The sequence below is a fragment of the Castor canadensis genome, chromosome X (assembly GCF_047511655.1).
Source record: "Castor canadensis chromosome X, mCasCan1.hap1v2, whole genome shotgun sequence".
NCBI classification, from domain to species: Eukaryota; Metazoa; Chordata; class Mammalia; order Rodentia; family Castoridae; genus Castor; species Castor canadensis.
The window spans coordinates 59,234,222-59,250,392 of NC_133405.1; the positions used below are offsets into that span (position 1 = coordinate 59,234,222).

At 35.3% G+C, this 16,171-nt stretch overlaps 1 pseudogene; it reads right to left on the reverse strand.

Moving 5' to 3' along the window:
• Positions 1–2,940: 2,940 nt before the first annotated feature.
• On the reverse strand, positions 2,941–4,029 carry LOC141419899 (actin-related protein T1-like; annotated as a pseudogene).
• Between the last annotated feature and the right edge of the window lie 12,142 nt (positions 4,030–16,171).

Here is a 16,171-nt window from a genome sequence, read left to right on the forward strand (position 1 = left end):
ATAGAGGACACGGATAGGAAGCTACAAAACTATGAACAACTTATCTTTGACAGAAGAGCTAAAAATATGTGATGGAGAAAAGACAGCCTCTTCAATAAAAGAAAATGTGGTATTTATACACAATAGAATTTTATGCAGCTGTGAAGAAGAACGAAATGTTATCATTTGCTGGTAAATGGATGGAATTGGAGAACATCATTCTGAGTGAGGTTAGCCTGGCCCAAAAGACCAAAAATTGTATGTTCTCCCTCATATGTGGACATTAGATCAAGGGCAAGCACAACAAGGGGATTGGACTTTGATCACATGATAAAGCATGAGCACACAAGGGAAATAGCATTTGTGGCCCTCAACACAGAGAAACTAAAGCAGATACTTTAAAGCAACTGAGGCCAATAGGAGAAGGGGACCAGGAACTAGAGAGAAGTTTAGATCAAGAAAATTAACCTAGAAGGTAACACACATATACAGGAAATCAATGTGAGTCAACTCCCTGTATAGCTATCCTTATCTCAACTATCAAAAACCCTTGTTCCTTCCTATTATTGCTTATACTTTCTCTTCTATAAAATTAGAGATAAGGGCAAAATAGTTTCTGCTGGGTAGTGTGGGGGTGGGGAGAAGAAGGAGGGGATGGGGGGATAAGGGAAGGCGTAAGGGAAGGGGGGAGAAATGACCCAAACATTGTATGCAAATATGAATAAAAAAGAATAGCTTGATAGAAATATATCCTGTACAGTAGACATACTTGCACACTTATGTTCATTGCAGCACAATTGACAATAACCAAGCCCTGGAAACAACCCTGTTTCCCTACAACTGATGAATGGATTATGAAATTATGGTATATATACACAGTGGAGTATTACTCAGCCGTAAGGAATAATGACATGGGGTTTGATAGTAAATGAATGCAATTGGAGGACATCATGTTAGATGAAGTTAGGATCAGAAATACAAAAGATGCATGTTTTCTCTCATATGTGGTAGATTCAAAGATAAATATATACACAAAAACAAGCATGATCATATACAAACTCAATTTTAAAACATATTTGTAACAGTGGAGCTACTTTATGGAACTGGGGAAAGGAGAAAGGAAAAGAGAATGATAGAACATCAGTAATATTGCATACCACAAAATGTGAATGTAGAGGATATGAGGATGTGTATTGAAAATTGTTGAAAAACAGGGGAGAGAGGTAAAGGGGTAAGGGAGACTATTTGAAAGGATTGAACAGACCAAAGTAAAGTAAACCCACGGAGGGCATATATTGAGACACCACAATGAATGTCAATTCAAATATTAATAATGAAAACTAGGACTACAAAAAAGGCCCAGTGTGTGCAGGGAAAGGGGAGGTACTAGTGGGAGAGGAGGGAGAAGGGAAGAAGGTAAAAGAAGAAGATTAAGGTGATGGTATATGGTTGATGGACTTCATACACCTCCATGAGACAGAACTAAAAAAACCTCTTTCAATTGCTTTAAGTGGGGTGGGGAGGCTGATGGGAAGAGATGATAGGGGCAATGTACATAATGTACAATATAAGGCTAATCAAAATTGTTACTATGACTCCCCCCCATATAATGAATATATCCTAATAAAATTTTTATAAAAAAAAAAGAATTCAAGGTCAGCCTGGGCTACATAGCAAGACCCTATCTCAAAAGAAAATCTAAAAAAATTTAAAAATACATGTTACAGAAACAAAAACAACAAAAAAGAAAGAAATATATCCTGTACATGTGAAGTGCAGTATATGGTATTGTTACAATGACAATATTACTAAAAATCGTATATAAATTCTAGACTGTGCTTTATATTGGTTATTGTCAAAATGGAGAAAACTGTACTAAAATCCTTATAGACCTTCAAGAGACTCCAAATACCAAATCTCTTTGTAAAAGCAGAACATATTTTGAGGACTCATGCTAGCTTAAAATTTTAATGCAAAGGTAAATTATAATAAAATAAGCATGTTAATTATATAAATATAAGCATATAAATCAAGGGAATAAATAGATGGCACAGAAATAAACCATCACATATGCAGTCAATGGAATTTCAACAAAGATGACATGATGACATAATGGGGAAAGAAGTCTCTTCAAGAAATGGTCTCAAAAAAACTGGATCTCAAGAATCAAAAACTGAAGTTGGATGCTTATCTTACACCATATACAAAAAAATAGACCACAGTGGATCAAAAACTTTAAATTAAGAGCTGAATCCACACTCTCTTGAAAGAAAAATTGGTGAGTTTTTTGACTTAAAATTTTGCAGTTTTTTTTAAATGTGATAGCAAAAACAAAAATAGCTAAAGAAAACTGTACTGAAAAATTGGACTTCATTAACTGAACTTTTTCACAAAAATATAAAGAGCAAACCAACAAAACAGAAAAATAACACTCACATATCTCACAGCATTTTGATAACCAGAATGTAGTCCTTACCCCTAGGTTATTAAAAGACAGGCCAATTAAAAATGAGCCAAGGAATGAAAAGATATCTCTTCAAAACAAAATAAAAATGTAGAACACCACTAACCATTAAAGAAATGTAACTCTAAAACACATGCTATTTTAAATACCTACAATCCCCAAATTAAAGAGGTTTAGGGAATATAGATGGATATATGCATAGCTGATGGCAATATAAAATGCTGAAACTGCCAGGTTAATGTTTAGGGAGTCCTTAAAAAGTTGAAAAAAATAGTGTATGAGAGAGAAATTCTACTCATAGGTGTATACCCAAAAGAATTGTGCAGAGACTCCAATAGATGCTTGCATAACTGCTTACAAGGCACAATGAGAAGTATCAGAAACCTGGAATGGAAAATACTTTCATTGAAGTTTCTACTCAAGGGTAAGGAACAATCATACCTGCACTCAGTACTCTCTTCACCTGGTATTTTGAGTTGTGTCCTGTTCAGTGTTCTTTAAAAGTACTTTCTTTCAACCATAGATTTCCCAAACTCCTTGAAATTCACAAAGGTGACACACATCTGTTTGAAAGTGGTCATACAACTCATGATGGATGCACCAATCCATGTAGAGAAACATTATTTGGAGAAGCTGTGATCTTGATGGGGGTTCCTAAGGAAGCCAGTACTTCCAGTTCTTTCATGAGCCTTTATTCAAGGCCAGGAAATAAAGCATTGCCTCCAGGTTTTTCTGGATGTCTGTGTCACACACGGCTATGCTGCTGCAGACCATTTGGGGAAGTCCTTGGTTGTTGATACCTGGCTGATCTGGTGCAAAAAGAACCTCGGGCACCTGGCATAGATGATCCCTAATCTGTATGACATTCTTATCTGGCTGTTTGTACTCTCCGGATTCCTGCTGCCTTTTGAGTACCTCTTTCTCTGACTTGAAGGTGACAAGGCACACCTTCTGTGTGGCCTTGTTGAACACACAAGGGAAGTTATATACTCTAGAAAAGAGAAGCCAGATGAGGTGTTTTGTGATGTCCCTCCCTGCCACATAGAGTTTGGTGACAGCATGAGGAAAGGAGTAACCCTCATAGACAAGGATGGTGCAAGTAACACTATCCCCACTGTCCACCACCAGGCCTGTGACAGAGGCAGAGGCAGAAAGAGCTGCTATTGTATGGTTGAACAAGTATAATGCAGGCACATTGAATTTCTCAAACATGATTTCTGCAGTCTTCTGTGAAGTGTCCCATAGGTTTAAGGAGGGCACAGTAATTAGCACAGGTCTTTCGCTGGGTTTGATTCCTAGCTCCCACTCAAAAAGACAATCCCAGAGTTTTCCCATGTCATCCCACTTCACTACCAGCCCACGCTCAATGGGGTAGTACAAATATAAGTAATTATACCTGTGTTGGGCTTCTTCTCCTACAAAGCAACTGTTCTCGTTGGCTCCTGATGATGTTGAGTTTAGGGTGCCCCACTACAGCGCTGATGACATGATGGGGTCCAATGTCTCCTGATAGGCCTACTTTGCAGAGTCCAGAACCACTGTCAGAAAATTACAGTGGGAATATCCAATATGTGTGGATTAAACATGTCTTTACTTGGTCTTCTCAACTTCACTCAAAAAAGAAGAAGAGAGAGAGAGAGTCCTAGGCCACTTAGTAAGAAAATGAGTACCTCTGGTAGTTTTAAAGCTACAAATTCCAAATTTCTCAAATTGTGACCCATGTGAAGCTGGTAAGCTGTTCTCAATTGGTCAGAGCACTTCTCTCTTCACCCCATAAATGCTGTCTCTTTTATGGTGGCCCATAGCTGCTGAGGCATTTTGAGTGATAGTTTCCATGTATGTAACAATGTAGCCATGACAACAGTTGTCTTCAGTGAGCTTCAGAGGGGTTGAGTCTCTGAGCCACCAGTAGTCTCTACACTGTGATCCATTAAGCTAGAGAAGGCAAATCATCCCTACCTCAGATATGAGTCACTTGTAAATCCAAAGCAGAGCCCTAGTTTTAGAACAAATTGATGCTGCTGTCTAGATAGCAGCCTACTCTGTTCCATTAAGAAATGTACCAAAGGAATTACCTGATTTACCCGTAAACTTTGTGAGTGGATGTACACATTATAATTTACAAAATTAAGAAACATTTCTAAAATTATAATTAGGAAATTAAAATAACTATAACATGGCTCACTGAGAAAGGAATTTTGAAGAATAAAAATGAAAATGTATCTATCAGGAATATAGAGTCAAAATAATCTCATTCTGATAATAGAAATCTATAAAGGACAGGTGATACAGGAGTGGTATGAGGTGATAGTTTTATTACATACGCCTTCAGGTTTGAGTAGCCTGAGAACCCAAAGAGAAGCCTAAGTTTAGAAATAACTGAAAGTGTCAAGCTATGGGCCTGTCCCAGCGATCTGGTGTCTTTTCTTATTGAGTAGCTATATGTGAGATGACAAAAACAGTCTTCCCTATGCTAGGTGGTGAAAATTAGCATCAAAAGGAAGTTCAGGTGTATTGGGAGAACATCCATAGTCCACTCAGAATACACTTTCTTTTATTTCATCTTAAATTTGTTTTCTTAATTGATTGATTTTGGTAGTGTTGAGGATTGAACTCAGTGCCTCACACTTGTTAGACAGGAGCTGTACCACTTGAGCCACTTCTCCAGTCCTTTATTTTATAGGTTATTTTCAAGATAGGGTCTTGTGAACTATTTGCTCAGGCTGGTTTCAACCACCGATTCTCCTGATCTTTGCCTCCCAAATAGCTAGGATTATAGGCATGAACCACGTGCATCTTCTTAAATTTCTTTTCTTATTTTTGGGGAGAGGTTTTTTTTTTTTGTCTTTTCTTTTTTTTTGGTGCTGGGATCGAACCCAGGGCCTCACGCATGCTAGGCAAGCGCTGTACCATCGAGCTACATCCCAGCCCTCTTTTCTTATTTTTAATGGTTCATTATGATAACTTTCACATAACATACACAAACAATTCACCCATTTAGCGTATTCACAGATATGTTCTCATTTCACTTTTAGAATATTTTCCTATCATAAAAATGTTACAGTACCCTTTACCTTCATCCCTGATTAGACCATTCTCTTGATACCTAAACACCAGGAAAGGATTTTCTGTTTCTATATAATTTACCTTTCCTGCATTTTTCAGATAAATGAAGTGAGGCAATTTGTAGCCTTTTTTCTCTGGCATCATTCACTTTGCAAGTTTAACCATTCTTTGTATATACCACATTTTATTTGTTCATCTGTTCATAGATATTTAGTGATTTTACCTTTTGTTTTTATGAAATATTATTCTAGAATTAATTTTGTGTGTATTTTGGGTAGATTTATGTTTTAATTTCTGTTTGGCATATACCTGAAAGAAATGGTAGGAACCCAACTTTTCCTGGGGCAGGGAGACAGGAGTTAAGCATTGTTAGACACTTTAATAAACTACTAAAGCACTGCCTTTATTGTAAACACATCTCTTAATGCTGATTTTCCTTTTACATGTGTTGGGATGTTGGGGGCTGACGAAATTTGACTCCATGTTTGCCAGCTCTTAGAGAATTTCTCTGAGCCCTTGGCTGAAGGACTCTCAGCCAAGTAGCCAGCCAAATTGTCCTTGTGTCAGTACCTGTTCCTTTGATTTACTCCACAGACACATTGAGGAAGCTACACATTAAAGCCAACTGTGTCTTGTGGTGGTGCTATCCCAGCAAGCAGCTTGCAGTGGAATTTTTGCTATTACAAATATCAGCTCACCCTAGATGGTCCATTTCCACAAAGGTCAGTAGGGAAGCATTTCTACTGGTGACCAAACAGAACATAAGACCTGTAATTCACATAACAAGCTCTTCATACATACACAGACATACACACACACACACACACACACACACACACACACACACACACCTTTTTGGTTCTTTTAATTTGGAGATTCCTCAGTCATGAAGAAAAATTAAATCTTATCATTTGTAAGTAAATGGATGGAACTGGAGAATATCATTCTGATCAAGGTTAGCCAGACTCAGAAAATCAAAAATCGTATGTTTTCCCTCATATGTAGTCTTTAGATCTAGGGCAAATATAGCATGTTTTAGGACTTGGGTTACATGACATGAGGAGAATATATGCGGGAGGTATGGGGTTAGATAGAAACTCAAAACATGAAAGCATTTGATGTCCCCACTCCAGAGGAATTAATACAAAAACCTTAAAGCAACAGAGGTCAACATGAGAAGGGATCAGGAACCAGTGTAAAGATCAGTTAGAGATCAATCAACTTGGGTTGTAATACATTTGTACATGAAAGCAATGCTAGGAATCTCTCTGAATAGCTGTCCTTATCTCAACTAGCAAAAATGCTATGTCTTTCTTATTATTGCTTATTTCTACTCTTCAACAGAACTGGAGAAAAGCTCAGAGCAGGTTCTGCCTGGAAGGTAGAGGGAGAAGGTGGGGGCGGGGGCAAGAGGGAGAAATGACCCAAACAATGTATGCACATGTGAATAGATGAATAATAAAAACTGAGTAAATAAATAAAATGCACTCCAGGCACTGGAAAACAACAAAAAGAAATCTGGAGATTACTGAGTAATACAGATTTGTTTGTTAGGTATTTCAAATAAAAAGAATTTTAAGGCACAAGCCTTAAAATAGAATTTTGCAATTGGCAATCTAGTCTGAGTAGAGTCTAATATGCTAAATATGACATTACTAAAAGTAAAGACAACACTAATAGTCCAGGGCATAATCTAGCAAAAGACATATGCAAATTACCACAAATGGATACTCCTAATCATTTCCTTTTAAGAATCAAGGAGCAAGAAGACTGTGTGTATGACATTTGAACATTTTTATCAGAGTAATTGATGTAATTATATTGGCTGAATATTCCTAGAGTCACTAATGTGAATAAAGAAAAGGATGAGCACAGAGATTCAAATTCCCAACTCAAGGCCTGCTCAACTGACTTAAAAACTTCAATTTGTATAGCTTAACTTCTGTAGCTATACAGTTAATTGCTGAAAAGCAAAAACAGAATTTCATCCTCATCCTATGACTTGGATTATAACACAAGTTGAACTGTTAAATTTTATCTCTATGAAAAAAATCCCTGAAATCAATTTGAAGTAGGAAAGGTTTATTTTGATTCATGGTTTCAAAGGTTTCAGTCTGTAGTCACTTGGTCTAGTTGCTATTGGGCCTGTGGTAAGGCAGCACATCATGGTGGAAGCACATGGTCCAGGAAATCTGCTCATCTCAATGTGCCCAGAAAGCAAAGAGAGAAGAAAAGATTTGGTTCTGAATATTCCACTGAATAGAATGCCCCCAGTGACATACTTCCTCCAATTTTTTATCAGTTCCTAAAGTTTCCACCACCTCCCAATAGCATCAACAGCTGAGGACCAAACCTTCAACATGCTAACCTATGGGGAACATTAAAATACAAATTATAACACACTACCAGTCTCATAGGGTTTTTACTGTCAAAGTGAGGATATTGATTAGGAAGGATCCTGACAATTCGAAAGGGGACAAGTGGGAAGACCAAGGTGAAACCGAGACATGGAGCCAATAAACTCTGAGTCTTTTCTGCCAGGGATAGAGACTTCTCTACCATCAGTGGAAGAGGCCTCCTGACTCCCAGTGGTAGCAGTATCTCCACATAACTCTCATGGATTAACACTGCAATGTATTTTCTACTGCAGTGTCTAAGTGTCTATATTATTTTTGTCTTTTTCTGTGAATTTCAATTTATCATTATGAACATGTTTTAGATCCTGATCTAGGCTTATCCTAGAACATGGAATTGTGGACCTATTTTATCTTTTTTTCTGAGGTCTGAAGCTGCCTGCACATACTTAGCTTTCCTGATATCCTTTGTGTATACAGGGCTGAACCTATTTTAGTTTCATCCCACCTTGTACCCTCTCTGAGAATACATTTTATCTTTTCTGGATTCACATTGGCTTAAATTCTTTCATGTCTTATGAAAATTACAATAGAGTATGTGTAAGTCATGAAAGCTTTACTTTTTTGTGTTGTGATATTGATTAATTTACATGACTGGATTTTGTTCCATTTTGCCTAAAGTTGAAATGATCAATTTTATCTCACATATATAATTGACGTTATTATTTTGCCTCATCAAAAATATTATTTTTTATCTGTTTAATCTTTCTATACTTTTCTTAAATAACAGAATATATTTTTTAAGAAGTTGTCTCTTTTTAACTTTGTATCTCCCAGTGTACAAATATATACATTGACTATTCCTGGTGCCTGTAACCTCAGGTAACCTTGATCTTCTTTGTCATTGTGCTGTCAGACAACCCCAATATTTTAGGTTGTTCTGATGATGTTCATATACACATTGTCTAAGAGTCATCTGAACCCACTCTAATAACTTACTGTTCCCATCTATGTTTGAATGAAAATTGCATCAATTTTGTATTCTTGAATATTCTAGATGTGGACATCTAGAATTGATATATAATATTTCCTTCATGATCACTCTGCTATGTGAAGTAATATTTAAAAATGTGTCATCAGATATTTTTTGCTTATTTTAGGAATAAATTTTATATTGGATATTATTTCAGAACTCTCTCATGCACACTTCTCAGTATATTATTACTTCATTCAAATTATTGATTTTTTTTTTACCTCAGAGGATAACATATTGCTCAACATCTGAAAAAAATTTTGTTCTTTTGATTTTGATGTGCATTTCTATTGGCACTTGGGTGAAAATATAATGTCGTAGGCCAGGCCCATCCTGATGCTTTGAATATGTCAACTTCTTATGAGATTTCCCTGTGTGCTCTACAAGTTCTTCGCCTTCATCTGCAATGTCATTAAAAGCCAGGTGATTAAAAACTGATAATTTTCCTTCTCCACTTAGATTTTGTCTTTGGAAATGCTGTTTTAATGACTCTACTCTTGAAAATTTGAATATTTGTCGGTTTTGTTATTTTCTTTAATAATTATTCTGACATGTGTCAGTGAGCTTTTTTAAATGACTGATGAAGTTTTTTCTTCCTTTTTTAAAATGTAATGGTAACTTTCTCTTTTTTCTCAGTTATTCATAAATACTCTTCCATCCATTATGTCTTGTTTGAAATTAGTCATTTCTTGCCATTCTCAGAATAATGTATTTTCTACTATAATATCTGATCATCTATTTTCTTTCTATGTTCTATCATCAATTTCTATTTATCCTACTAATCTATTTTACATCCTGTCATGAGGAAATGTGACCCTTCTTTTTTGACCTTTTCCTCCTGATGTAAGAACAGTCTTCAATAATCTAAATTTTTTGGGTACCTTGTGTACAGAGGGTTGATACCCACAACAGCTATGTTAGTTCAACCTGATTTTGCACCATCTCAATGAAAATACTTTTCCTTTTTAGGACTGCCACTGGGTTTAGTGGGTATTTTTGTTCCTTTCTTCTGGAAGCTACAGTAGAATCTCTCTAGCTTGTAGCACCTTTATTTTGTGGAGTTTTATGCTATATAGTATGATATCAACTAATTTATTTAACTAAATTATTTTTTGTCAAAAAAGGCGATTGTCAGGCGGTGCAGTGGCTCAAGTTGTAGACTGCCTACTGAGCAAGCACAGGGCCTGAGTTTAATCCCTTGTACCACCAAAGTAAAAAAAAGAATGTTTCCTAAATTACAATGGTCAACTTTTTAAATTATATCTCACATATATATTTAATGTCATTTTTTGCAACTTCAAAGACTTTTTTTGTTGTCTCTTTAAATATATTTTACTTACTTAGTGTTATGTATGTTTTGATGGAGTTTCCTCTTAAATTTTCATCTACCTTTGTTTAAATATTTATTTAGATTGACTGCAGATTTCTGGGCTGGTAACTTGTGACCATCTTGATTTTTGTTGTCATTGTGAAGTCATAAACTACCTTAAAATTCTATCTTCCCCCGGAAACCTTCATGTATACATAGTTTCATGGTTTAGCAGTCAACTTTAATAATTTACCTTTTTCATTTAATATATTTTTGTTACACTTTTTAGATTTCTGTGGCATTTTGGGTACACACTGAATTTTTAAACATATAGTTACACATTCAGATATAAACTTTCCTTCATGATTATTCATAGAAAAACAGAAAAAAGTCATTCAACTATTTTAGTAGAAGATATATTGATACGCAAATAGTTAGAAAGAACTAATTTTTTGGAACACACGATGGAAGAAAAAGTGCTATTCAGCAACTAGGGGAAAAGGGCCAACTACTACATTCTAGAAATGAGGGAAATTATAAGGAGTAAAGAAAAAACTAACTACCATAAATTTGAATAATTATAAAAGAAATATGCCAACACTTGCACATAATATATTAAATTTTTCACAAGGGAACTGCTCCAAATCCAATCAAGTTTCACACACACACACCCACACACACACACACACACATATATATTATGATTGGAGAAGGTGAATTATCATGTATGACCTGTCTTCTAATTGGAGTGCACAAGAAGATGTCCAGGTCCTAAATATGAGGCACTCTGGCAAAACACATGGAAATCTCCTAAGACATTGAAGATGTATTCAAAACATCAGGATGAGTCTAGACTGGAACATTAAATTGTCACAATTTACAGATAAAATAAAAGCAAAATACATTCAGATAACAGTTATAAAATATACTCTGGTGAAAGAGCCAAAATATCAATAGCTTGGATAGAGTAATAATATATTGAGAAGTGATTATGAGAGTGCTAAGATAGTAACCAAACAAACTCAATTCCTAAAATACAGAAGAGTTATCAGAATACATATATCTGTAAAATTACTTTCTATATACCAGAATATAGGTTAATGCCACTAGAAGTTTCAAGAGTCTGAGACCAACATAAAATGCCATAGAAATCTAGAAAGTATATCCCAAATTGCTACATGGAAAAGTAAATTATTGGCATGGTTTCAACTGCCTGCTAATCATTGTGTACATGTTGTACATTGTATACAGTTGCCTGTATGAGGAATCACCAATTTATGTAAAGATAAACAGAAATGGAATTATAAATTTAAAGGAAAATGCTTCTCATAGGCATAAATAAAATAATCAAAACCTTAAGTGTGAATAAATAAGAAAGATACCAATACCAAGGTATAATATACACAAATTTTCATAATCAATTGTTTAAAATCCAATCAAGTATTTCCAAAGAAAAAACAAAGTGGAGAAGTTGAATTATCAAGTTGTCATATCCCGGCTTCTAATCACAGTGCCCATGAAGATGACCAATTCATATTAGAATTTGAGGAGTCAAGAGAATTTGCAAAGAAATCCAAGAAGTTGGGAATATGTTTTAAGCATCAATATGGGCTTGGACTAAGACATTAAATTTTTCTCAAAAGGCAGTAGAAATAGATAGACAGAATGAAAGAAAATTCTTTCAGATATTAAATAACAAATTAGGGTGTGATGAAAAATATAAAAGCACTAGTTTGGATGACCAATTACATATTGATAAGTGGGCATGGGAGAGCCAGAATAAAATCTAGTATATAATTGTTTATAGAAACAGCAGAAAGGTACTAAATGACACATATTTTAAAATTACTCTCAACATAATAATGTAGGAAATTTATGTATCAAAGTTCAGATATTCACATGTAGAAGTTTCAAGAGGGCAGAATCAACTCAAAATGAAACATAAATCAAGAAATTGTAACAAATAATGTTATGTAGAAACATTAAATTGTTGAGTTATTTAATTTCACAATAGAAAGAAAAATCCTTATTGATACTGGGGAAAATGGGACTATTACCAGTACCTCCTAGAAAATAAAGAAAAATTAAATATGTCATGAAAAAAAACTAACTTCCACAAGCCTGAATCATTATTTTACAAAGAGGCCAATGCCTAGATACAATATACTCAACTTGTCACAAGAAAAGGATCTCATTGAAATCCAATCCATATCATCAAGGGACAAACCAAGTATACAAAGTGACAAATCAGGTTGTTTTAACCTGGCTTCTAATCACATTGCACATGAATGTAACAAGGACATGTTAGAATATCAGTAATTTAGAGGACTCATAAGAAAATCTAAGCTATTTAGAGAGTGATCTAATTATTTAGATGAGCCTGAGTTAGGACTTTAATTTTCACCCAAGTGCTGATAGAAATATACAGACAAAATCAAAGAAAAATACGGTTTCAGAAATTAACTTAAGATTTTTGGACCAAAATGGAAGATAGCTTAAGGACCTTGGAACCCTGAGCTACATGATTTCATGAAGAATACTTCAGATTTGTGCTAAGAAGAATTTGGTAATCCAGCTTTTTGTTTGCCAACAAAGATATGCTATAAAACTAAGATACCGTGAATATATAGGGTAAACATAGAATACAACAACTGACCCTCAATTTAAGTTTTTATAGCATGTAAAGCTCTGGAAACCCAGGTGTTGCAGATCAGCAGCACCCAGCCTGCCTGCTGGAAAGTTGTTTTTCCTCCTTTTTTTTTTTTTTTTTGCTTCTTTTTTCCTTTCTTCCGAAAACACAATGCAGAGAACTGCAGAACAAGTTCTAAAAGCATCTGGGACACCCTGGATCCACCATAATTCATGGAACCAGTCTGCACCATCCCAGAGTTGAGTGAAACTGCAGCCTCACCAGGTAACTGTGACATATCATCTGCTCTGGAGGGAACCACATAGTCCAGCTCTGAGGGTGGGCAGTTTGTATCCCACCTCCACCCTCCCCCCATGTACAAAACTGGTGGCCAAATAAATGGAAGGTAAATTTCAGCTCCACCTGGTGTGGGTGGTGCAGAATGCTAAGCTGATCCAGCCTGTGTATGTGTTGGGGAAGGGGGCATAATATGGTGAAAAGAAAACATTCTACCACCTTGGAGAAACTGGTAGTGAACTGAAACTGACAGATTTCCAAGAGAAAAGTGGTTGACCAAACATCTCAATTTTAGCTCCCAGGTTTGCACTGGAGGCAACAGAGGCTGGCAACTGCTCGCACAACAGCAGTTATGGGACCACTTCAGAGAATCTGCCCACAGCAGATGGCCCATCCCACCAAAGAAAGCCTGGGCTCAAATACCCTGAGCCATCCCCCCCAAAGCTATCTGATAGGGAGGGGTAGCATCCATTGCCCCACAGTCCAACATACCAGCCTTAAAAAGAGGCAGAGACATACAGAAAGCCCCTGCCAAAACTGTTAGCAACTGGATTAGAAATCAGATGAAAGAGCCCAGAACAATCATTGAACTGAGAGAGAATCCACTCCTCTCCATAAGAAGGAAGAATTTCAGACTGTATATAATGTAATATAATATATATAAATACATATATATTATATATTGATTATATATTACATATAATATGTTATATATTATATTACACATTATGTAATATATTATACATTATATATATTTATATATAATATATATTATATAACATATAAATATATTATATAAATAAATATATAAATGTATGTATAATTATATATAAAAATATTATATATATTTATATACAATATACTAATATATATTAATATTTTTATTTTTATTTAATTTTTGACTAATTTAAAAGAATTTGTTACCTACCTCTCTCTTCCATTCTACCAACTTGCTTAGCCCTCTCATTCCACTTTCCTTTCTCACCCCCCATTTTTCTTCTTTTTTCTTGTGTTCTCTCTTCCTTTCTTCTCCTTTCCTTCCCCTTCACTGTCCCTACCTCTTCTACACTCACCACTCACTGAATAGTCTACTATATAAACTTTACATGTTAAACCCATTGTTTCTATCCTTCTACAATCCCTGACAATAATGCCCTCCTCCACAACAACTGAACTACACCTTTACACACATTTGGGCCTTATTACCCTGTAGCCTCCACATCTCAGACCTCTACTCCCACTCACCCTATCCCCCCTCTCTGCTCCCTCTTCTAGTGTCATTTTTAAAAAATACATATGTTTCTATTTCTATTCAAACAACTGTTTCTCCCCAATACCTGCTGTTTATAGGTAATATTACCAAGGGGTTTTCTATATTTTATAAAAATAAGAGGTTTGACATTGAGTCTGTGAATCTGTTATTGCTCACTTATACGTCCAGGTCAGGGAACAGAAACATAACAACAAACTAGCTAGGAACTAAGTTAGTCAGAGCATAGAAATTAAGTTGAGGGAAAGATAACAGGTGATTAAAACCCACAGGTAACTAAGAAACAATATACTAAAAAAGTACAAAATGGAAACATGAGGAGAAAAAGAAGGCAAAGGAATATCGCTCCTGAAAAGACTAACAGTACCATAGGATTTGGTGGAAAGTGAAGGGGCTCGATCCCCAATTGCTGACATCAGAAGGATGATGATAAGAATGTTCAGTGAGCTTAAAGAGTACATACAAAAACAACTCAATGAATCAGAAGAGAGAACAGGTAAATAAAACTCTAGAAGACACAGAAATAACTAAGTGAACTCAAAGAGATTTCAACAAACTCTGAAATGAAGGTAAGGAGATTATAAAAAAGAGTTAAATGAAATAAAAGAAGACAGAATAAGATTTGAAAGACGAGTTCAACAAAGATATGAAAAGTCCAGAATAAACACAGTCAAACAGAAATCCTGGAAATAAAAAGATCCTTGGTCAAGTAAAAAACAGGGTTGAAAGGCACTCCAGAAAACTGGAACAGTATAAGACAGAAATTCAGGCCTCGAAAACAAAATTAATATACCTGAAAAAATAGAAGAATTCTTAGAAAGAGGACTCAAGATTTGTGAAAGAAATATGGAAGAATTCTGTGACTTCATCAAGAGACCAAACCTGTACATCATGGGCATTGAAGGAGAAGAGGTATAAGCCAAAGGGATACATAATATATTCAACAAAGTAGTAGCAGAACATTCCCCAAATCTCAAGAAAGATGCCTATCCAGGAATAGGAAGGCTTCAAGACATTAAGCAGACATGAGCAAAATAGAAATTTCTCAAGGCATATTATAGTCAAAACAATTAGCACAGAGATCAGGAAAAGAATATTGAAAGTTGTGAGAAAATTCAAATAACATATCATGATAAACCCATCAAAATAATTGCAGATTTAACAACAGAAACCTTAAAATAAATAAGGGCATGGAGTAAGGTATTTGAGCACTGAAATAAAACAATTTTGTTCCTAGGATATTCTACCCAGCAAAACTATCATTCAAAATAGAAGGAAGAATAAAAATCTTCCACAATAAAGAGAAACTAAACAATACATGACCACTAAACTACCACTACAGAGGATTTGAAAGGAATCCTATACACAGAAAAAGAAAACAAACATAGCCATTAAAGGATGAGAATTATTAAACCTCAAGAGAAGACCAGACAAGTAATCAGGGAGTAACAGAATAAATTGTGAACACACTCAAACCCTTACACAACAAAAACAACTACATGGCTAGAATCACCACATACCTCTCAATATTAACACTGAATGTTAATGGACTGAGCTTCCCCATCAAAAGACATCAAGTGGGAAACTGGATTAAAAAGGAATACCAGATAATCTGTTGTTTATTAAAAAAAAAAGAAAACCCACCTTATTGACAGAAACAAACATTGCCTTAGGGTGAAAGTGTGGAAGAAGTTTTATTAAGCTAATGCCCCCCAATACTAATAACAGATAAAGTAGATTTCAAATCTAAATTAGTCACAAGAGACAACA